This window comes from Giraffa tippelskirchi, chromosome 2, assembly GCF_054371585.1.
Source record: "Giraffa tippelskirchi isolate mGirTip1 chromosome 2, T2T-mGirTip1v1.2.pri, whole genome shotgun sequence".
Lineage (NCBI taxonomy): Eukaryota > Metazoa > Chordata > Mammalia > Artiodactyla > Giraffidae > Giraffa > Giraffa tippelskirchi.
In genome coordinates, this window is record NC_137276.1 from 5725789 (window position 1) to 5750416 (window position 24628).

Below are 24628 nucleotides of genomic sequence, written 5' to 3' on the forward strand. Positions count from 1 at the left end.
TGTATAAAAGGAGCCCCACCGACTGAGGGAAGATGCTTTTTTCAGAGAAGCTGGTTGGACGTCTTCTTGGTCAGCTTGCTTTCCGATGAGAGTCGTTATTCCTTCTTCCAACGACGTGTCCCTCGATGACATTGGCTTGGCAAGCACCGAGCAGAGGAGCCTAGGCTTAGTAACAGAATGAATCTGGCAAAAGAGCAGTTATGGGCAGAGCCCTACCTGTAAGCAGACTCTGAGCAGGGAACAAGCCCAGTGACCCTCACGCCTCCGTGCGAAATTCCACCCACAGTGACTGGATCCAGACGCCAAGGGCCCCTCAAGCTGTCCGCCCCTCCCCCCCCAATATAGTGGGTGTGCCCCTGAGGTTGTTGCGATAAAGACAAGAGTCCTGCCTGGGCTCTAATAGGCTGTGAAGTACTGGCACACTGGCCAGGAGGACCTGATGGAGAGAGTGCAGGTCATTGGTGAGGAGAGAGCAGAGGCCCGCCTGGAGGAGAGCTGGGTGAAGACAGAGAGTTTGCAGAGGCAGAAGCCCCGAGAGACCCAGCGGTGGGTGCCCAAACCCTCGATGGACTCCAGCTCTCGTGCACCTGAGACCCCGCCCCACGCTAGGGTCACCACAGCCCAGGTGACACGGGTGGATCTGAAGATGAGTCCCTGAGGGAGGGACTGATGGTGTGAGATCACGCCGTAGACACAGAGTCTGGCTCCAGGAGGTGGTTGACGATAGTGGTTGGGAGTCAGGGCTTCCTTCCTAGATGACTGACGTGTGTGGGAAACCACACAGGTCCCCATGGCAACAATGACAACAGCAAAACCCAACCCAACAGATGCTGGAGCGTCTTAGATGTAGGACTTTCACATTGTTAATCACACAGTCTTCCATGATGAAGCTCTCAAGGTAAGGAACTGCTATCATTATTCCCATTTCACAGATTAGGAAACTGAGAGGCTAGAAGACAGAAACACAGCAGATGAAGGTGGGACGTTGGGCTTCAGCCTCATAGTCAGACTCCAGCTCCATCGTCCCCTGGGTCCTCAGCATCTCCTGGGCAAACAGTCCAATGAGAAGGATAGAGCATGTGTGGGACCCGCTCTGTCCTGTGTAGCCCATGGACTTTCTCCACTCTTAGATACCCTTTGGGGAACCAGGCACAGTGTCTTTTTCTCCAGACTGAGTTGGGCTGTGACAATAACATCAGACAGAACTGGGTAGATTCTGGGGTATTCTTCCTGTGAGATTTTGGACACAGTATCACATTGCCTGCTCCTTGCTTTCTTTGTGGGTGAGAATTATTCCCCCTTCCCCAGTGCTGTGAGGGTGTGCGTGTCTGCAGCAGACCCCTTGAAGGTCAGGCTTTGTTCTCCTCTGTCTAAACAGTCATAGGCTGGGGAAACCTGGCCTTTCAGATGGTCCCCATTCTCCCCTTTCATGCGTAAGCTGTTTCTGTGATCCTGAGGAGTTTTTAGTTCTCGTGGTCAGTCAAGTGGCTTCGGGTGTCCTGCCCTTGCTGGTCACCACCCTGCCACCAGCATCCTGCTCCAGAGGTGGTCCTCAGCACCCCCCACCCCTAAGCACAAGCATCTCTCTCTGTACCACTTGCTCCAGGCAGATTGCTCTAAGTCTGGCCAGGGTGAGGGAGTTGGTGTCACAACAGCACAGTGTTGAGATGAGACATTTTTGTCCTTCAGAGCCCACTGGGCACAGTGACCCGGATACACCCCATTAGCCTCTCTCCCCTGAGTCGCCGACAGTCTGCTCTGCATTCTTCTCCCTTCCTTCAGTGTGAGTTAGCAATTTCTTTGTTTTGCTGACACCTTTCTAAGTCAGAGGTCACAGATGGGTGGCCTATGAGCCAGACACGTTCAGCTCACAGATGTGCTTCATTTGGACCATAGCCTTTGGGAGTTTTTGAGCTAGAGAGCAATATTTGCCATTGGGTGCACTGCTACAGTTTTGAGTTTCTCTGGAAAACTTGAACAGTCCGGCAAAAACAGCCTGTGTCAATCAATCTGTTGTCCATCTGGCCAGAGTCCTGTCACTCTTGACACCGGACAGCAGGCGGCTGGGGAGTCCTTCTGAGGGCTGACCTGAGGCCTTTGGTCTCACTGTGCACAATCCAAGAGGCTGATCAGGTTATTCTCCTGAGCAGAGACAGTTGGTGATAGTAGCTGTTAGTATTTATCTATCTGCTTATCAACCCATCCACCCGTCACGTATCTATCCATCTATCTTTTATCTAGCTACTGATCCATCATCTGGGTTTTTTGACTATATTACACATATGTCTGCAGCACTTAGCTCAGTGCCTGGCACACAGTAGGTATTCAGTAAATATTTGCCAAATCAATAAACAAATATATGATAGAGGATGAAGGCAAGGGCTCAAACAGGTTGAATTACTGGCTTGTCCTGGGGCTCACAAACAGAAGAGCGAGACCCCCAGGTCCAGCCTTTTTAGGGACCCTTTGGCTCCCTCTCCTGTGGGTCAGGTTGATGGGGGTTTGTTCTGGCCGTCTGAGCGCCCCTCTCTGCACTTACCTCACCCCTGCCTGTCCCTGTGCTGTCTTTGCCCGTGTTAAATGTCAAATGCTTCATTGCACCTTCCTGGTGACTCTGTGTACACATCTCAGTGTCCACAGAACCCCTTCAGATTAGGGCTCCATGGAGAGACCTTCCCTTTCCTCTCAACAGTCCGTATTCCCACAGGTGTTTATCAAACAAGATCTGGTCCTAACTGAAACATTTTTGTCTCCACTGACTTTCTCTAAAGCATGACAACATTAGCAATGGCCACCATTTACTGCTCACTCACTGAAGGCCACACTCTGTGTGTCGTCTCCTGTCACTGGGACAGTAGCCCTCGGTTCGTTAGGGCCACACAGCTAATCAGATACATAGCCACGACTTGACCTTAACCTTGCACTTGATTTTTAGATGAGGTCAGACTGTGGTCCAGATCCAGTCACTGCCTATTTCCTGTTTTTTTGTATGGTTCTTCAGATAAGAAATTTTACATTTTTAAATGGTTAAAGTAAACCTAAAAGAGGAATCATTTTATAATACATAAAAATTATATGAAATTCAGATGTCAGTGTCCATAAATAAAGTTTTGTTGGAACATGGCCTACAGCTTAGGTATTGTCTGGCTGATTGCAAACAGCATCAACTGAGTAGAGTGGCTGCACAACTGAGTCTGTGTGACTCACAGAGTCTGAGGTATTAACCATCTGGCCCTTTGCAGGAAACGTTTGCCCATTCCTGCTCTAGGCTGGGACCCAGCAGACAGTTTCAGGGGGGCTAAGGCTAAGAACCCAGGCATTTCTGGAGAGGAGCAGTGGGTTCGGAGAGCTGGGGTGAGAGCCCTGTGAACAGCACCGGCCCTGGGGGTTGAGGGGTGTGGAGGCGGGGGTGTGTTGTAGCACATGCAGGGGCTATGTCTCCATGCGTTCTCACCCAGCAGCCCTTGGCCAGCCCACAAGCATCTATTGGCCCAGACCATGCCGTGGCGAGAACGTGAGGTCAGGATGGTGCCGCTTTGCTCTCAGACACAGGGTCAGGGTGACCCTCAGGGATGGGCAGCAGTCATTATGCTGTTATGATGGGCATGGCTGGCTCAGAGCTGATTTATGTGCTTTGCATTTGTACCAGCTGGTTGTCCAGGAGGGTGGATGTGAAACCTTACTTTACTCAGTATGTTTTGAGGGCAAGAGGGAGTGGGAAGGAGGAATTCAGTCAAGGGTTAAAAGTGAACCACACCCTCTTTTCCATCCCCAAACACGAGCCCCTTCATCCCCACCCCACCTCCACCACACATTCATGCTGGAACCATGTGGACGTCCAATTAGCTGAATCCCAGGGGCCAAAAGGGCCTTAAATAGCATGCGCCAGGGTGCTTTTCAAACTTAATGTGTGCGCAAACCACCTGGAGAATCTCATTAAGCTGTGGATTCTGAATCAATAGGTCCAGGGTGGCTCTGAGAGTCTGTTTCTAACAGGTGCCAGGCTCTGCTGTGGGCCCAAGCAAGGACCACTTGCCCCGGACAGAGCACAGGATCTCAGGCTGTGGATTTGTGCGTGTGGTTTGCAGACCAGCTGCAGAAGCCAGAGACCTCTTAGAACTGCAGCTACCAGCCCGGCCCTCTCTGGTGATTGGGAAGCTTACTCAGGTATGAGAGGTACTGCGCTAGTCTCTTATTCCAGGTCCCCCTCCCCTGCCCTGAACCTCCTCCTGTCTGTTCAGCAGCCAGCTGGGCTTCCTGCCATGACTTGAGAGAATCATTAACCATCCTCTGATACCTAAATCCTGAGGCCTCTCACCTGGAGCAGGTGATGCAATGTTGCTCTCAGGAGAAGCAGCTCAATTATAAGCCAATGCCGGCCATCTTTTGGCCTCTGCCTGGGTAATTTTCCATCCAGGGGCTTGTTTTTGAAACTACTGCTGCCTTTCTCTGTTCACAGAGTCTTAATATGCAGGCCCTGTTGCTCCCTTGGGAGGGAGTCACGTGGGGGCTGGCTGGGGTGCTCTCAGCTGCTCTGGGATACCTGCCAGGCTCTTTGAAATGCACCCACCAGGGGCCCCCAAAGGCTTTTCCTAAGCTGGGACCTTATATTTTAAATCCCATCATCACAAACCTACCCTTCCAATATTGTGCTAATCTGCTCAAGCAGTTTTGTGTGATGCAACAAAGAGAGAAGCATAAATTTATCTTTAATAAAAGCACAAATTACATGTTTCAGAGAGTATAAAATTATTGCAGAGATAGAGTGTTAGTTTCCTAGCTAAAGCATCTTTCTAGAGAGTGGGAAAGTTAACCTGAAACCTATCAGAGAGTTGATGTTTGCATGCTGCTAATTCCTATTATGAAAATATTAAATTTTTATTTTCATGATAGGTTTTAATTTGCACAATTGCTCTTGTGTTAGCAGGTGGAGCTCTGGGATTCTGGAACCCTTATTTTGACTTTTGGCTCTTAAATGAAGCTTTAAAAAATGTCGGGAGTAATGCTGAAATAGAACGTAGTTAGATTTCACAGTGACTATAATTGTGATTACAATTAGATGACTGTAACGATACAAAAGACACATTATCTTTATAATTTATGATCCTCCTGGACCAAACTCAACATCTTAAAAATGCAACATTTCAGTACCATCTGGGAGATTTGCCCAACAAAATTATGTATAAACAAAGTTCTTTATTGACTCACTGAGATCCAAGTAGAATCAATTATACATTATTGTTGTCTTTGTCGGTGCTGCAAAGTGTACGGCAGTTAAAGACCCACATTCCATAAATCATCTGAGTGTAATTTCCCCAGGGGCTAAGTTTGGTGTGGAAACAAAGCATTGTTGGTATTTTCTGCTTAGATTTTTTTGATCCCATTCAGAGAGGGAGTCTATTCATTTTCCTTGAGATCCCCAGTGAAACTTGCCAGGTTCACTGAATTTGGCATCAAGTCTTGCTCTGGAGGCTTCAGCTCCCTGGAGTGTGTTGTGGTGTGTGGTGAAGGGGAGGTGGATCCAGTGATGCAGGCAGAGCTCTGGCCTTTTAGCTCCATCATTTTCACTTGTGCACCCTCAACATCAAAATTCAGAGTGTTTTGCAACACAGGTGAAAGATTGCACTGAGCTATGTGTCACTGAAAGAAAAAAAATCACTTGATTTCAGAAAAGTGGCTGCCCTCCCCTACCCCGTTCAAACCCCAGGGATGCAGAATTTGTATTCTGCTGTTCTGTGTGTGGTTATCTCAGAGCTCACGAGGGAAGGTACTCCGAAATAGTCCACCAACAATTAAAATAGGCTGATAGCCCTTATCTCAAAGAAAGCGATGGAGGAGACTGATGTTCATGTTGACCAGTCAGAGAGGAACATTATGGTGAGTGGACATGATAGGAACTGGCCAGGGCTTTCCTGTCTTGCACTTTCACCGAAGCCCTGCCTGAGGTTGGTTGGCCCCTAGGTGAGGTGCTGGTGAACGTAGGATGGCTCTTCGACCTGGGTCTGAGGATGGCAAGAAAGACTCAGAGAAGCAGAGCCTGGGGAGGTTGGTGAGAACAGACTTGTGAAGAGTCCACTTGTATCCTGAGGATGCTGGGGACTGACCACGGGTTTCTTCCAAGTGGGGGCAGTGAAGAGGCAGATCTGCAACCCAGGGCGCTCTTTGGCTGCTTGCAGAGCACGGAGGAGGGTGCGTTTGGAAGCATGGTATAGGATGACTTGCATCTGTAGGAGCAGGACAGAAGATTCCAGACTGTGGGTGCGTGGCTTGTAGGGAACAGCTGCAGACTTGCTCTTTGCAAGGGTGTGGGGCCAGTCCTGGAATCTCCATTTTCCTAGGACACTCCATCCTCATCTTTCCTTCTTGAATGTCTTCACCTCTCCCTGTCAAGGGATTTTTGATCTTGCAGACGGGGCCATACCACTCTTTGATAAGAGATGCACTTCACATCTTCAAGGTGACCTCCCCAGCCTTCAGTGCTCTCCTGGTTCCCTCCCAGGGAGAACACCAGGTCCCTGCTCCCTAAATCCTGGTAGGGGGAAGAGGAAAGCCTTTGCTTCTCCAGGGTGGTGGCTGAGACCCTATTTTTTTGACCGTGAATATCCAGAATTTTCCCTTGACTCATAGAAAGCACTAAGTAAATGCCTGCTATTATTTTTGTTATATGCTTTTATCAATAATAATATCCTTAGGCCTGTAATAGATGTCCAATGAATATTTGCTGAATATTGAGCATTAGATAAATGTGGGTTGTGCTAATTGATAAAAAAACTGTGGCTTAATAATTAACTTCGGAACAAGGAAGTATTTTAGTTTGGCGTTTTTCTCCTGGTGAACTGCTGTGCTCTAGTAAAAATTTTCATCTCTAGTTTGTCAAATAAGACAGTTTTGGAAAAATCAAAGATCCCCGAGATTCCTTGACCTTTGAGTAGGTGAAGCTGATGTCTGAAAGGTCCTTTCTCTTTCCCTCTTTCTTCCCCTCTATTCCCTCCTCTCTCGTTTCTGCCATGTGGAGGATCTATAGATAATGGAGCCGTTTTATCATTCTGAAACATTCTCAAGCCCCCAAAGGAATTTCAAGGAGCAGGAAATCTGGCTGCCTGGGAACCCCTTCCCTGAGTGACAATCCAGCACAATGTCCTCAACTGCCATCAGGAGTCACTGGGAGAAATACTCTGAGGAGGAAGGTCTGTTCCTTCCAAAACAACCCAAAGCACACCATTCATTAGGACACTGCTGGTCTCCTGTGTGTGTCAAGATTGCAGATTCTCCTGAGCAGAGTCTTAGAGTTTCTTTCCCAAAAAACTGTAAAGCTTCCTCCTACTGAACATCGGAAACCATGTAAGTTGTGGTTATCCTTTGAGACTGGTTACCCAGGAAGCTCAGAGCTGTGTTTGGTGCCAGTGATCGTTAGTAACATTGTATCTCTGACATGTTAGCAGTTTTGTATTCGGTTTCTAATTGGATTCTTAAGACAATGCTGTGAGAGCAGTGCCCAAACCATCCCCATTTAAAAATGGGACATAAAGGCTTGGAAGAGTTTATGGATTCCTCCCATGGCGGGCGACTGAAAATGTCAACTGAGGATCCTGGAGTCATGTTCTTTCTTTACTTGCTTCTATTTGCTGGCGGTTCCAGAGATACCCAGGCAGGGTGATGTATCCTTAGTAACTAAGAACAGAATATGAACAATTAAATTCTGTCTATTCTGAGCCATAATAAGAACAATGCCTGGAAGTGTTGTTTACAACATACACTGAAAGCTTTAAACTCAATAAATATTTATGTAAACACAGCTCTTACTAAAGATTTAGAAGTTCTTTGCAAAGACTGTTTCTAAATGTTAATAACTCTGGACAATTCCTATTGTATTAAAGATGTATGTTATGAAATCTGGACTGAATACATGAGGGTGATATGACTGGTTTTCAACGTTCTGGAAGAGATGTGCATCTCACCCAGTTTGATGGGTAGTCAGAGGCCCTACTGTGTATTAGGCTGAGCAGGAAAGGTATGATAAGTAATCCATGGTCCGTCTGTGTGTCTTATATAACTTAACCAGGCAGCAAGAGAAATACCATCTTACCTTCAGGCCAGGCAGAGGTAAGCGGGCTGTCAGTGGTGGGGTGGAGAGAAGGAAGCGGGGGCTCATGGAGCCTCTGGGCTGCTGGGTTCATCCCATTCGACCCTCACGGGAGCCCTTCTGAGTGGGAGAGGATGCATCTATTTTACAGATGGGATTCTGAGGGGGTTACTCAACATCACATAAAGAGCAAGAAACAGAACAGGCTTCCACCTCCAGTGGGAAAGCCCAGGCACTTTCCAGGACCACATGAGCCTCCGTATACCCTTCTGATTTCCTTAAGAGAGGTGCCAGGTGTACCAGGTGTGGAAAGACAGTTGTGAGTACAGTCAGGGAGAACCGGAGGTGGAGGGGTGGAGCAGGGGTGCAGGAATCTCTCTCTGGAGGGGATAAGCGACCTCTGAGGATTACATAGAGGGAAGAGTGGCTTTCAACAGACTTGGTGGGGGAGGGGCATTGATTGTCTTCCCATTTATTGAGCTATAACTGACACATATCCCCGTAGAAGTATAATGATTTGATTTATGTACATCTTGAAATTATCATCACAACAAGTTGAGTGAGCATCCATGGTCTTATTTGGGGGCATTTTCCCAGAGAGAACAACAGAAGCAAAAAGAAAGCAGCAGGAAAACGTGGATGCTGCTTGGGGGGTGGGTGGGTGATGGGTAACAACAGGAAGTGAGACTGAGCAGCAGGTGTATGCTCTGGGGTGGGGATGAGGACACTCACATTGGGATCGGACCAGTGTGAGTCCAAATCCTGGCCCCAGCATCAGTGATCACTGTGACTGGGTGATAAGAACCTTGCCAGAGAAGCACTCAGCACAATGCCCACCCAGCACAGAGTGAGTGAGGTGCTGCACGCTTGTTAAGAAATGGGAAGCATTTCAGGGTTTGGGGACAGGAAAAGACATGGTCTGTTCCATTGGCTTCCTAGGTTTCAGGGTCTATTGATTCTGACCCTTAAGAAGGCTAAACTTTAAAAAAGTTATTAATCCATTTTTTTTCCTTACAAGGTTTCATTCTTGTTTACTGTTAATGAGAGCTGGTCATCGCAACTTGGTGAAAAAACGGGAAACAGTGTTTAACTCTTTATGACTATTGCGTATCTCCAAATTGGCACATTTCTCAAACTTTCAAAAAAAGTGGGCAGAACTTGTTGTTTAAAAAATATTGCTTTGTATATTAATTTATCTAGAAAGGAGTCACCTATTAAAATCGTGATGGTCCTGGACTTTACTCAAACACTTGAATTTCTTAGGTTCTTTTTGGGTGTCAGAATTCTTTTTTTAAAAATTATTTTATTGAAGTGTAATTGATTTACAATGCTGTGTTAATTTCTGCCTTACAGCAAAGTGTCTCAGTTATTGTTGTTCTTCAGTTGCTAAGTCATGTCTGACTCTGTGACCCCATGGACTGCATCACACCTGGTTTCCCTGTCCTTCACTATCTCCTGGAGTTTGGTCAAATTCATGTCTATTGAATCAGTGATGCTATCTAACCATCTCATCCTATGCCATCCTCTTCTTTTGTTTTCAATCTTTCCCAGCATCAGGGTCTTTTTCAATGAGTCGGCTCTTTGCATCAGATGGGCAAAGTATTGGAGCTTCAGCTTCATCAGCCCTTCCAGTGAATATTCAGGATTGATTTCCTTTAGGATTGACTGGTTTGATCTCCTTGCAGTCCAAGGGACTCTCAAGAGTCTTCTCCAGTACCACAATTTGAAAGCATCAATTTTTCAGGGCTCAGCTTTCTTTATGGTCCAACTCTCACATCCATATAAGACTACTGAAAAAAATGTAGCTTTTACTATGTAGACCTTTATCAGCAAAGTGATGTCTTTGCTTTTTAATATGCTGTCTGGGTTTTTCATAGCTTTTCTTCCAAGGAGCAAGCATCTTTTAATTTCATGGCTGCAGTCACCATCTGCAGTGATTTTGGAGCCCAAGAAAATAAAATCTGTCACTTTTTCCCCTTCTATTTGCCAAGAACTGATGCATATATGGGCCTTCACAGGTGGCTCAGTGGTAAAGAATCTGCCTGCAATGCAGGAGATGAAGGAATGATCCCTGGATCAGGAAGATCCCCTGGAGGAGGGCATGGCAACCCTCTCCAATATTTTGCCTGGAGAATCCCACGGGCACAGGAGCCTGGTGGGCTATAGTCCATAGGGTCACAAATAATCAGACACGACTGAAGTGACTAAGCACGCACACATACACAATACATATGTATATTTATTCTCTTCCATTATAGGTTATTGCAAGACACTGAGTGTAGTTCCCTGTGCTATGCAGTAGGACCTTGTTGTTTATCCATTCTCTATATAATAGCTTGCATCTGTTAACCCCAAACTCCCAATCTGTCCCTCCCCTACCCCCTTCCCCTTGGCAACCATGAGTCTGTTCTCTATGCCCGTTTCTGTTTTGTAGATAAATTCATTTGTGTTATACTTCAGATTCCACATATAAGTGATAACATGTGATATTTGTCTTTCTCTGTCTGACTTACTTCACTTAGTATGATCATCTCTAGGTCCATCCATGTTGCTGCAAATGGCATTATTTCATTCTTCTTTATGACTGAGTAGTATTTTATATACACACACACACACACACACACACATGCACACTGCATCTTCCTTATCCACTCATCTGTCAATGGGCATATAGGTTGCTTCTATGTCTTGGCTATTGTGAATAGGGCTGTTATGAGCATGGGGTATATGTATCTTTTAGAATTTTAGTCTGGCTATGCTGTGCGTCACAGTTCTTTCCCTGTCTCTGGGAATGCTCCTACCCCCTCCCAGAATCCCTGTATCTGGTTCCACTCACACTGATAATTTACACTGTGACTACAACTGTTTCCTTCCTTCCAAGTGTTCATTTATTTAATTTCATAAAACGAAGGGAAAAGGGAAGAAAAGGACCATAATTCATTATCCTGAAACATTTTTTTTTTCATTTTGCCATCTTTATGCACTGGTATGTTTATACAGAGGTTTATTTTTAAGTCCCTGCTGGTATAGAATCTGTTTCAGAACCACAGCCACGATGATCTATTGTATTTCCTGAGCACTCGGTTTAGCAGAGGGCTTTACGTACTACAGAAAGTGTAACAGAGTTCTGAGCACTGGCTGTGGATTCAAATCCCTGACTCTTCTTGCACTAACTCTGTTGATTCCTTTGATCCAGCTGTGGGCTAAATGCTCCCATACGTACTTTATCAAATGCCTCTATCATGTATGTGACATTATAACTCCCATTTTATAGAAGAAATAGAAATTTAGAGCTGATAAGTAGCTTGCCCAGGGTTGCAGAGCTAAGTTCATAGTTAGCATTTGTCTTATAGTATTTTGAATCAATCTCCTGTGAACAAAGCACAGACATTTGAATTAATGAATGACCCATTTGTCTCAGAAACACATGTTTTTCTGATTCTTAAGAGTGAAGCCATATAGACAACATTTAAAAGTCATTAGAGATGCTGAATTTCAGAAAGCTTCAAAATGCCTTTCTCCAGTTTGTACTCACCGCAGCAAAAGATCTTTAAAATAGAGTGTTACAATTCATGGAAAGATCCCCAGTTGATTGCTATTTAATGGGGAAGGATGTGTATGTGGGAGAAAAAAACAATCTTGGCAAATTTCCAGCAGAGGAGGAAAACACATCCATTATGTGACATGCTTGTCATGACCAGGGTTCATACGTGTCACCAGTTAACCATGTCCCTTATACTTTAACCACACATAAAGGCATCTGGCCCTGCCCTTGCCAAGGATTCAGGCTGTGTTTAAGGACGTGACAATGAGGGGCCAAAGAGGGATGCTGTCTTGTCAGAAGGGAAGATGCAGAATGAAGGCCGGGAGCTGAAGAGAACCAGCTGGAGGAAACCCTGCAGCCAGCACGGGGCTTACTCAGTAAACCCTGGAGAAGGGACGAGCAAAGCGGCTGAGTTTCAGAGAAGGACCACATCTGGGAGAAGCGAAGCCCAGGAATGTTTCAGGGAAAGAAGGTTCTGGAATGAGGGCAGGGCTCCTTGGGGCACCTGGACTCTCACAGGGACCCAGGCTGTATGTCCACCTCATGGCCTGGTCTCGGCTTTGTCCTTTGACCCCACGGCTGGAATACGATTACCTGGGCCATGAGCCCTGCTGGTTCGGCTTCCTGGTGCCTTCGGCTGTGACATGGGCTTGACTCTGGGTTGGCCTTTCTGGGACTTCACTGAACGCCTGAGTGATTACAAGTGCCCCTCAGTTGGTCATGAAATTCCAGACAGTTTCCCGGTGGGAAGAGACATCCCTGCTTAGAACCTGGCTTCCCTGCTGCCCCCGTACGTGGAGCTCAGGGCCAGGCAGCAATTCGGAGGCAGAATTATTCACAGCCACAGACTCCCCTTTCTGGGCCTCTCTCCTTTCCTGGATTTCATCTGTAATTTCTAATCATCCTGGCAGCCCTGACTTTTCCCCAAGTCCTCCTGTCAACAGGCTGATCTAAGGGCCCCCACCACGTGGAGTGGAGGGTTCTTGAAGGAGAAGCAATTAGATGTGAAGCACACCTTCTGTGACTTTCAAGGGTTGAACTACCTCCAATTTCTGCCTAGTTTTGGTTGCTCTCCAAAAATTATTTTTTGAAGATTTTTGTTGAGAGTTTATAATTATTATAACCAACATGAGGCCTAGTCTGACACATGCTGCTCTGTATGACCAGAAGGCGGAACTCCAATAAGCTTATAGTTTTATTTTTTGCATTTTGTTTTGTCCTGGTTATGTTTCTGAGCACTAATTTTGGTTGTTTCCAATATAATTTGAATTCTTTATTTTCCCCCTCGAGGAATTAAAAAGAGGGACTAAAGTAACTTCCAATCTTGTAACTGTGGGCTCCCAAACTACTTAAAATTTTTTTTAATAAAAAATATTTTTACATTGGAACGTTTTTAAATCTTTTAGTTATGTCACATGGCTTTGTGAGCATTTTATAAATTGTGAAAGCAGTAGCATCTTTTTTAAAATATAAGTTTGATTTTTATTTTATTTTGAAGTGTAGTTGCTTTATGATGTGTTGGTTTCATGTGTATAGCAAAGTCATCTAGATATGCATATACAGGTATCCATTCTTTGCCAGATTATTTTCCCTTACAGGTTATTGCAGAGAATTGAGTCGAGTTTTCTGGGCTGTATGGTAGGTCCTTGTGATTATCTATTTTATATATATAGCGAGGTGTATATGTTAACTCCAAACTCCTAATTTATCCCTCTCCCCAAGTTACTTCTTACTCTTATTTTTAAGAATTGAAGTATAATTGATGTGCTCCTGAGTGTGCTATGCCACTTCAGTCGTGTCTGACTCTTTGTGACCCTATGGACTGTAGTCCACCAGGTTTCTCTGTCTATGGGGTTCTCCAGGCAAGAATACTGGTGGGGTGGGTTTCCATGCCCTCCTCCAGGGGATCTTCCCCACCCTGGGATTGAATCTGGGTCTCTCTCCTGCATTGCAGGCAGATTCTTTACCACTAGGCCACCAGGGAAATGATTTGAATTTGTAAATGTTTATATTTTTCTTGTGTCTTCCAACCTGCTTATCTTCTTCTGATGCCTTATAGTATCTGTTTTGAATCTTCCTCTCTTCTTTGAATATTAGAGAATCAAGTTGTTTTTGTCTTATTCCATTTGGGCTGCTGTCATAAAAATACCATGAACTGGGCAGCTTATAAACTAGAAACATTCATCTCTCATAGTCCTGGAAGCTGGGAGTGCAACCACGATCATGGTGCCTGCAACTTTGGTGTCTGGCTGGAGCTTGCATCCGTTTCAGAAATGATGCTTCTTCCTGTGTCCTCACAGGATGGAAGAGGCAGGGGATCTTTAATAAGGTCACCAATCCTATTCATGAGGGCTTTGCAGTTACCCTCATGACCTAAGCAAAGACTCCATCCCCTAATACCATCACCTTGGGGATGAGATTTCAGCATGTGATTTTAGGGGGACTTAAAAAAACATTCTGCCCATGGCACCTCTGATATCTTTGAGATGGGTAAGAAATACTCTCTCAATTTTCAGCAACCATAAAGTCACTGGGTTTTACAAAGTCCTTAGCCATAGCCTCTCCATTTCATGATCTGGTCGTGATGGCCTCCTCTTCCGCTTTTTCTTGGGCAGTTTCCCTCAGGTCAGTTGCCATGTCCTCCATAAATGAAAGTGGGGTCTCTATGTGGTTTCTCCTTTACACTGATTTCTGCTGACCATCGACTGGGTTACTTCTTGCATGATCTACCCTAGTCACAGATCTAAATAAAGACTGATGAAGAGAGTATCAGAACTGTGACACTAACTTTTATGGACATTGGTGAGTAGCTTCAGATTTGAAGCCCTGACTTATCTCTCAGTGTCTTCCGCGTCTTCAGTTGTGTTTTATAACACTCTGCAGGTATGCATCCTTTTGTGCTTTGGAGCTCTGGCTCTTTCCTTGTTCATTTTAAGATGATGCTTTCCCTTCATTTTTAGGTTGTTTGCAGTGACTTTGAAAGGGATGGGAGAAGTAGGTTTACTCACCTTTCTTGACCCAAAAAGTTCTCCTTGCTCCCAATTTTAAGGGGTCATGAATTACTAAGTAAGGGTGCAGGTAGTCATTGATTTTTGCATGGTCCCAATACCATGCACTTAGGAACACCTACACTCATACTTTTCCAGGAAGTTTTAAAAAATGAAATGGTCTCGCATTTCATGTTTTTCTTTCATATTTTCATAAATGTTTATATCTTTTTTTTTTTGAGGTTTGAAGGATGCATAATTAAAATGTTTTTCTTTCTTTCTCTTGGGATGGTTTTTGCTGTTTCCTAAACTTAAGTGCAAGCTGAAGACTATCCATGAGGTCAGGGTGTTCTCCAAGCTTGTTTTGAAAGGGTTGCTGTATGAGTCTGTTTCAGAAGTGAGTGTGATCTATACTTTATGATCCAATGTGGATCGTTTCATGTTATCAGAATAGAAATGGAGACTTTAAACTGCTTTAACCAAAGCTTAGCTATCACAGGAAGAAGGGAGAAACTCTGAGATGGGAAAGCAAGAAGTTCAGAGTTCAGAAGTGTGTCTTGCTTGCTTTTGGCCATGTGGGTCCCCTTTCCTGTCCTTCTCCCCCCAAACCTATGTCACGAGGATGGACACAGACCCGGCTCCTCGACTGCCCGGCTGGGGTGGGAATTTTTTCATGATGGTGTCAGGGCTAGCCTGTTCCTAGTTAATGTTCTCTTTCATGACCTGCTCTCTCCAGCCCAGGTTAAGGGAGCCATCTTTGTCTAAGGAAAGAGTTCACCAATGTATTTGCCAAAACAAAATGTCAGCTTTCTACCCAGGATGCAGACACTCTGACAATTTTTATGGTTTGTGTCCATTTGTGAACCATGAAGTTTAAATAAGAGAAAGTTTGCCATACAGGACAATGTGTGTAGAGTGCCAGGTAGGTGTCATGTAAAGTTCTGGGCAGTGTCTTCACACAGTGAAGTAGGATGATGGCTGGAGAAGTCCTCAGGGGAAGTGGGGTGTGTGACATGGTGGACTTTAGCCCTGTGGGGAGGAGGGGGAGGAGTTTGGGGTAATGGTATGAATAACCCTATGGATGCTGAGGGTACTTGGTGTGCCTGGGGGAGGTGAGGATCTAAGGAGATAAAGGGAACAGGCAAGGGAGCAGGTGTGCACCCCTGTTCAGGCAACATTTGGTCCCTGAGTTTCTACCATCAGAACCAATGTGCCTTTGTGTGTGGGCAAAGCCTAAACATCATCGGCCAAGATGCAAACTATTTTATATAGAACTTATAAACAGCAAGGGCCTACTGTATAGCATGGGGAACTGTATTCAATATCCTGTAATAAACCATAATGGAAAAAAATATCTACCTGCTGAAGGTCAAGTTTTATGACCTAAACTTAATTTTTAACCTTTAATATACACAATTTCAGACATACGTAAACAGAATCATACAGTATACCTACACACCCATGTACCCATCATCCAGTTTCAACAATTATAAACATTCACCCCTAATTTTTTCATCAGTATTTATATCCACTCTCCTCCACGCATTTATTTTTACAGTAGTTATTCTTTTTTGGAGGTAAAATGTACAAACTTTGCAGCACACATTTCTTAATTGTGTTCTGTAAATGTCTATGAGGTCAGAGGTTTTATAGTGCCATTCAGATCTTCTATATCATTGTTAATTTTTCTAATTGTTCTATCAAGTACTTAAGATTAAAATCTCCAACTCTGATTATGGTTTTGCTGGTTCCTCCTTTTTTGAAAAAATTTATGTTGACTGAATCTTTTTTTAAAGTATAGTTGATTTACAATATTATATTAGTTTCAGGTATACAGCATAGGGATTCAATAATTTTACAGATTATACTCCATTAAAAGTTATTATGAGATTATGGCTATAATCTCCTGTGAAAAAGTGAAAATGAAATTTGCTCAGGCATATCCAACTTTTTGCGATCCCATGAACTGTAGCCTGCCAGGCTCCTTTGTCCATGGAATTCTCCAGGCCAGAATACTGGAGTGGGTAGCCGTTTCCTTCTCCAGGGGATCTTCCCAACTCAGGAATCAAACCCAGGTCTCCCACATTGCAGGTGGATTCTTTACCATCTGAGCCACCAAGGAGGCCCATAATCCCCTGTACTCTGCAGTATGTCCTTGTTGCTTATCTAATTTACACATAGTAGGTCTGCATCTCTTAATTCCCTGTACTCTGCAGTATGTCCTTGTTGCTTATCTAATTTACACATAGTAGGTCTGCATCCCTTAATCCCCTGTACTCTGCGGTATGTCCTTGTTGCTTATCTAACTTACACATAGTAGGCCTGCATCTCTTAATCCCCTGTACTCTGCGGCATGTCCTTGTTGCTTATCTAACTTACACATAGTAGGTCTGCATCTCTTAATCCCCGGTACTCTGCGGCATGTCCTTGTTGCTTATCTAACTTACACATAGTAGGTCTGCATCTCTTAATCCCCGGTATTCTGTGGCATGTCCTTGTTGCTTATCTAATTTACACATAGTAGGTCTGCATCTCTTAATCCCCGGTACTCTGCGGCATGTCCTTGTTGCTTATCTAACTTACACATAGTAGGTCTGCATCTCTTAATCCCCGGTACTCTGCAGTATGTCCTTGTTGCTTATCTAACTTATACATAGTAGGTCTGCATCTCTTAATCCCCGGTACTCTGCAGTATGTCCTTGTTGCTTATCTAACTTACACATAGTAGGTCTGCATCTCTTAATCCCATATTCCTAGTTTGTTCTTTCCCCTTCCCTCTCCCCTCTGAAAGTGAAAGTTGCTCAGTTGTGTCAGACTCTTTGCGACCCCATGGACTGTACAGTCCATAGAATTCTCCAAGCTAGGATACTGGAGTGGGTAGCTGTTCCCTTCTCCAGGGGATCTTCCCAACCCAGGGGTTGAACCCAGGCTCCTGCATTGCAGGCAGATTCTTTACCAGCTGAGCCAAGAGGGAAGCCCCCCTGTCCCCTCTGGTAATTGCTAATTTGTTTTCTATACTTGTGAATCTGTTTCCATTTTGCTGAATACATTTGTTTATATTATTTCTTTAGATCCCACATGTAAGTGATATCATGAAATATTTTCCTTTCTCTGTCTGACATTTCACTGAGCATAATCTCCAGGTCTATTTTGCTACAAATGGCAGGATTTCATTCTTTTTTTTATGACTGAGTAATGTTCCATTGTGTGTGTGTGTGTATATATATATATATATATACATATATATCTCCCACATCTTATTTATCCATTCATCTGTTGATGGATATCTTCTTTTATTGTCAGTTTTTGCTTCATATATTTTGAAGCTCTATTATTAGGGATACAGTTATAAATATGTTATGCCTCCCTGCTACATTGACATTTTTTATCATTATAAAATGCTCTGCTTTATCTTTAGTCATGCTTCTTGTCTTGAAATTGGTTTTGTTGGATACTAATGTAGCCACTCTACTTTTGTTATGATTAATGTTTGCATGGTATAATGTTTCTTCATATTTTTACTTTTAACCTATTCATGTCTTTTAAAAATTATTAAATGAATCCTTTGTAGACAGTATTTACTTGGATCTTGGTTTTTATCCAGCTGAGAATTTCTGTTTTATGCTTAGAGCTTTTAGTTCATTTACACTTAATATAATATTGACACAGTTGGATTTAGGCGCATGTTTTTGTGATTTGTTCTGTCTCATCTGCTTGTTGTTTCTCTGTTTCTCTTTTCTTGCCTTCTTGTGAGTTAGTACAGTATTTCTTTTGATTCTTCTTTAGGTGTTTTTTCTATCTCTATTTTAATTATTTTTTAGTGTTTCCTATAGGGATTACATTATCGATCTTTGATCACAATCAACTTAAATTTAACATTACACTACTTTATGTATAATATAGGAATATTATAAACAATGTCTCAGTTCCACCAATCTATTCCACTGGTACTAGAAGCTGAACTCACCTTTCATAAAAAAAATTAAAAACATAGATAAATTTTAAAAATTCTTTAGGGGTGCAGTTCTATGAGCTTTTTTTCTAAATTAGAACTTTAAAAAATTTTATTTGGCTGTGCTTCGTCTTAGTTGTCACATGTGGAATCTAGTTTCCTGACCAGGGATTGAACCTGGTCCCCCTGCATTGGGAATGAGGAGGCTTAACCACTGAACCACCAAGGAAGTCCCTGGTTCTGAGTTTTGACACCTGTATGCCTTCATGTAACCATTACCTTAATCAAGATATAGAACAGTTCCATCACCCAGCCACCCCTGCCCCCTAAATGTCCTCATGTTACCTTTCTATAGTGAGACCTTCCCCTTACTTATCGTTCTTGGCAACCACTGATCCATTTTCCATAGCTATAGCTTGTCTTTGAGAATGTCAAATAAATGGACTTGTCCAGTATGTAGACCTTCAAGACTGCTTCTTTCTCATAGTACATTTTTACAATGCCTCCATTTGTCACATGTACCAATGGTGTGTCCCTTTTTCCTTTTTTACTGCTGAATGATAGTCAGTTGGACAGATACACTTTATCAGTTCACCTAGCGAACAATATCTGGAATAATTCCAGCTTCTGGCTTTCACAAATAAAACTGCTATGAATTTTTGTGTCCAAGTTTTTGTGTGAGCATTCAGTTCAGTCAGTTCAGTCACTCCATTGTGTCCAACTCTTTGCGACTCCATGGACTGCAGCAGACCAGGCTTCCCTATCCATCAACAACTGCCGAAACTTGCTCAAACATGTCCATCAAGTCAGTGATGCCATCCAACCATCTCATCCTCTGTTGTCCCCTTCTCTTCCCACCTTCAATCTTTCCCAGCATCAGGGTCTTTTCCAGTGAGTCAGTTCTTTGCAGCAGGTGGCCAAAGTATTGTAGCTTCAGCTTCAACATCAGTCCTTCCAGTGAATATTCAGGGTTGATTTCCTTTAGGATGGACTAGTTTGATCTCCTTGCAGTCCAAGGGACTCTCAAGAGTCTTCTCCAGCACAACAGTTGTTTGAGCATAAGTTTTCATTTTTTTTAGGGCAGGTACTCACGAATGGAATTGTTGGGTCATTTGATAAATGCATATTTAGCTTCATTTGTCTGCCAAACTGTTTTCCAGAGTGACTGTACCATTTTATCTTCCTGTCATCAATGTGTAAGAGTTGCAGTTGCTCCATATCCTTGCCAGCATTTGTTATTGTTATTATTTTAAAACGTTTTAGTCCTTCTAGTAGGTGTATAGATATTTTAATATGATTTTTTTTTTAATAAATTTATTTATTTTAGTTGGGGGCTAATTACTTTACAAAATTTAATATGATTTTAAGTTGCATTTCTCTAATGGCTAATGTTAAACATCTTTTATGTGCTTATTTACCATCTTCAAACAGTCATTGGTGAAGTGTCTGTTCAAGTCCTGTTCTCATTTTAAGAATTGGATTGTTTGCTTTCTAATTGTTGAGTTTTGAGAGTTCTTTTGTATTCTGGGTATAAGTAGTTTGTTGAACATGTGATTTGTAAATATTTTCTTCCAGTTTGTAGCTTGTCTCTTTATTCTCTTGATGGTATGTTTGAATGAGGACAAATCTCAAATCTTAATAAATTCACCATACATTTTTTTATGCTTTATGTCTGTCAAATTATTATTGCTGAGTGGGAGTAAGAGCCAAATACCTCCTCTTCTAACATTTGCTGATGAGAAGTTCTATTTTTAACGAGTGATTTTGGTGTCATTTCTATGTACTCTTCATCTTACCCCAGTTTTTGATGGTTTTCCTCTAAAAAGTTTTATCAGATTTATTTTATATTTAGATCTCTGATTCACTTTGAACTGATCTTTGTATAGGCCAAGGTATATTCTTTGTGTGTGGCTGATGATTGTTCTAACATCATTTTAGAAACTACCTTATTTTTTTTTTAAAAATGTATCTTTTTCTTGCCATTTGCAGCAACACAGGTGGACCTAGAGATTATCATACTGAATGGAATAGAGAAAGACCAATCTCATATAATATTGCTTATATGTAGAATCTAAAAAAACAAAAGATGCAAAAATGCATCTCTCTCTCAATAGATTCTTTACCATCTGAGCTACCAGAGAAGCCCCCGAGTAGAATTCTAGAGCTCAGTAAAAGTAAATGAAATATGCAGTAAAAAAAAAAAAAGTGCATACCTCTTTCTCCACAGTACACCGGTTCTCTGGTTATCTGCCCAGAGACAGAAACTGATATGAAAATCTAGTGGATTTTTCCAGTAAAATTGTGTGTATATGTAAGTATAGGATGTATATTTTCTGAAACACCCCACCAATTGTAGCATACTCTATCCACTGTTTATGGCCTTGCTTTTTTTTTCACAATATGGTATATTGGAGAATATCCCATATTAATATAAGAACTGTCTCATTCTTTGAAATAGCTTTATAATATTCTGTTGTGTGAATGCAACAGTTTACTTAACTGGCTCAGGATAATACACCTTTAGGATGTTTCAACTCACTTACCATTCAGTTATATCCTTCTAATTATCTTATTCACAGGAATATCAGATTTCTATAAAAGTACAAGCAATAGGTAACATCCTTCCTATTTAAAAGAAAAAGATAGCATAATACAGCAGGGCTGCTTTCTCTTCAATGAAGATAAAAGAAACGTTCTACAAGTGCAAAAGAATGATCTTCAAATGAAATTTAGACAGAAATACATCAAGAATGTCTCTCACAATGAAACTTCCCTCTTCAAGAACAGGAAGGCAGGGATTCTTATAGGTACTTATAGTGCTGCTTAACAATGGAATTAAATTGTCTCATTTCTTTTCTCAAAAGGCCCTGCTAAAGAAGCTATTTCTGAGCAGGGCTTTGGTTTCTATCTTCTGACTGTAAGGGCTGCTCACGTGTCAAGCTGACCTATAAACCTGGACACAAAGACCTTCCTTCAGTCCCAGGTTTATCTGTTCTGTCAAAGCTCATGCAAAGAGCAGGAGAGAGCAGGTTGGTGTTGGTCTGTGAGGTCCCCCTAAGGCGCTGAGACCCATGTTGCTGTTGACAAGTCTGGGTAGTTAGACTGTTTGCCCAAATGTAGGAAATACAGTGGGCTTCCCTCGTGGCTCAGTGGTAAAGAATCTACCTGACACTGCAGGAGACATGAGAGATGCCAGTTCTATCTCTGGGTCAGGAAGATCCCCTGGAGGAGGGAATGGCAACCCACTCCAGTCTTCTTGCCTGGAGAATCCCATGGACAGAGGAGCCTGGCGGGCTGTAGTCCATGGGGTCGCAAAAGAATTGGACATGACTTAGTGACTAAACAATAGTGACTAAACAACAACAACAAGGAAATATAATAATGATGAGGAAAGGTGATAGGGTGTGGGCACCTTGTCATTATACCACAGACCACAAGAATCTGAGCCTAATGTTTAAACTCAGAGGGAAGGAAACTCATGTGAAGGGTGGAATGCAGAATTCTCCATCATCTCTGAAATGTGGTTCTAGGGCAGGAAGGTTAATAACGCCTCATAACTCTTCTCAGCCCTGTTACTTAACTTGAGGAGACTTATTTTTACCCTGAATTCTAAGTACTCAGCTCAGTATATTTTAAATCTTCAGAGCTAAGAGCTTCATAAACTTGAAAGAATACCATCTTGGGTTTGAGCTGTGCCATAATGTTAAGTTTAGATCATACAGCATAAGTGACAGAAGCTTCTGGAAAGAAGATTTCCTTGCTTTGATTAAACTGGCTGGGTCATTAGGTCTCCATTATTCTCATAGCAGTTGGCTATGGTAGGATGCAAGCCATTGTGTTTATGACCTGAGAACTCCTTCCACTAAATGGAAATGATGATATTAGTTCACTGACATAATTACACAATTTGGTTCTGGGAGCAAATCTGGAATTGGTCCCTAATGTGTTTTAATTGCTCATGCAACTTTATGGAATTTTTAAGAGTCTGTAGTAGTTATATTATGTACGTTTCTTCCTGCACAGATAAGCTTTCCTACTACTTCCCTCAGAGGGGTGCAGCTTCATCTGTCTATTCTGAATTCTTTGTTCTTTTGATTATTTGAAATTTTCTATTCCGAGGTATAGTTAAAAACAGCAACAAAGATTCTAGATGCTGAGGGAACTAATAGCAGTTACCATTTATTAGGCTCTTATCATATGTCAGGCTTTACTGGAGGCACAATAATAAGAAATTAATAATTATATTTTTGTTAACATCTACCGAACACTTGCTTTGTGCTAAACACTGTTCTAAGTGGTTTACATAACATCGTCCATTGTACCCTCATGCAAACCCTATGAGATATGGTTTATTTGACGGACAAGTGGTGCAGAGACATTAAGTAAATGCCTAAATAACTCAGCTAGTTAGTGATGGAGAAAGGAGGTGAACCCAGGCTCTGAGTCTTACGCTCCTAGCCGCCATGATCACTGGCTTCCTAGATGCAAGTGTAAGTTCACGTCAGTGCTCTCTGGACCCAAATCCCAAGCCCCTGAGGTGTCATGCTGCATCGTGAAATGCAATGCCAGCTGTGTCCTGCTGTGCCAACACGGAGCTTGGATTCATTCATTCAACAAACACTTGCTGACCTTTGTGCCCATCTGGGGCAATTAAACACACTCTCAGCTGCTGAAGAAAGCTAAGCATTACAGGATGCTAGAAACTGGGTGTTATGGGAGTTAAAAGGAGATAAACGGCTTTCAGTGGCTTTGAGGGTGCAAGAAAGACCGCATGGGGGTAGATGGGTTGAGGAGAGCCTTGTAGGATGCATTGAACCAGGACATTCTGAAGGGGGAGTGAGGGGCTTTCAACAGGGGGGTGGATAATCATAAGCCAGCTACTTGAACATTCTGTGTCTTGATTTCTTTTTATGAAAATCACAGGCAAAATGAAAAGTTAAATTTGATGACCTCTAAGGTTACTTCCATCATTGAAATTCTGGGATTCTCTCAATCTAAGCCTTGTGGGCATTGAGTAATGAACCTGACAGCATACTCAAGAATTCAACAAGAAATTTGTTTAACTGTATCTTAGCTGTATTCACCCCAGAAAGTCGTCTGCAAACTCTTATTTACTAGGCGAGGACTCGCAAGCTTTTTCTTTCCGAGGATCCTTCCCTGAGCTCGTTTGTTTTCCCTTGCAGCCACATAATATTCCCTAGATTATGGAGAGCATTTGACCAGGCAGATAATTTAAAGGTTTCACATATTCAACCCTCAGTGTGATTAATTAATTGATGGACATGAAAAATATTTAATCTTCATAGTTAATCAATTAACAATAAATCTTTGTTGAGAATCTATTTGGTATTAAGAACTGCTAATAGCAGAGGATATAGAAATGGGCAAATTAACCTTAACTCTTTGTATCTTGACGTTCATACTCTAGTGAATTACATTTTTTCCATAGAATCAGAACTCAGATGCTGAGCCATCCTGGTTCTCCCACTTACAGGCTATGTGACCCGGGGCAAGTTACCTAACTTCTCAGGGTGTCAGTTTCCTCCTATGTAAACAGAGGTTAATATTAGTCCTAACCTCATAGGATTGTTAAAAGGATTAAATACATTATTTTAAAAGTTATTTGTAAAGGACTTGGAACAATATATGACACACAGTGGGTTCTAAGAAGAGATTAAGTAAATGATGTAAATCAACTGATAGTTACATGTTTTCTCTACATACTGATACACCATAGTTAACTGTCCTTCTGAATATCATTGAAGTTTTGTCTTTAGCTCAATGTGTAACTTTTGCAATGTCATGACTACCTGTCAAGTTAACTCTTGAATAGCTTTTCCAGAAAGAAACTGATTTGTAACAGGCATAGATTCGAAGGGCTACCACAAGTGACACTCCACTCCGAAATCTATCCTGAACTTCCATTTTCTGGCTAAGAATCATCCTTTCTTAGATGCATTACTTCCATCAATAGCACCAGTTTTCTTTCTGGCATTCTTTCCCCCAAAAAGCAGTGTTTCAAAAAGAATTCCCCTGTGAGAGTTGCCGCCTGAGACACGGCC

The 24628-nt window shown here is 42.6% G+C and overlaps 1 protein-coding gene across 7 annotated transcripts in view; it reads left to right on the forward strand.

Annotated features, from left to right (window-relative positions):
- The first annotated feature begins 31 nt into the window (after positions 1-31).
- Positions 32-24628, forward strand: part of C2H10orf90 (chromosome 2 C10orf90 homolog) — a 385456-nt gene continuing 360859 nt past the window's right edge. For 6 of the 7 annotated variants that reach the window (XM_081533101.1, XM_081533149.1, XM_081533183.1 and 3 more), the window contains exons 1-2: positions 32-898; positions 3997-4167. The gene's annotated coding sequence lies outside the window, so the exon portion shown is untranslated. The remainder of the gene's footprint in view (positions 899-3996; positions 4168-24628) is intronic. The other variant, XM_081533171.1, reaches the window with a different exon arrangement.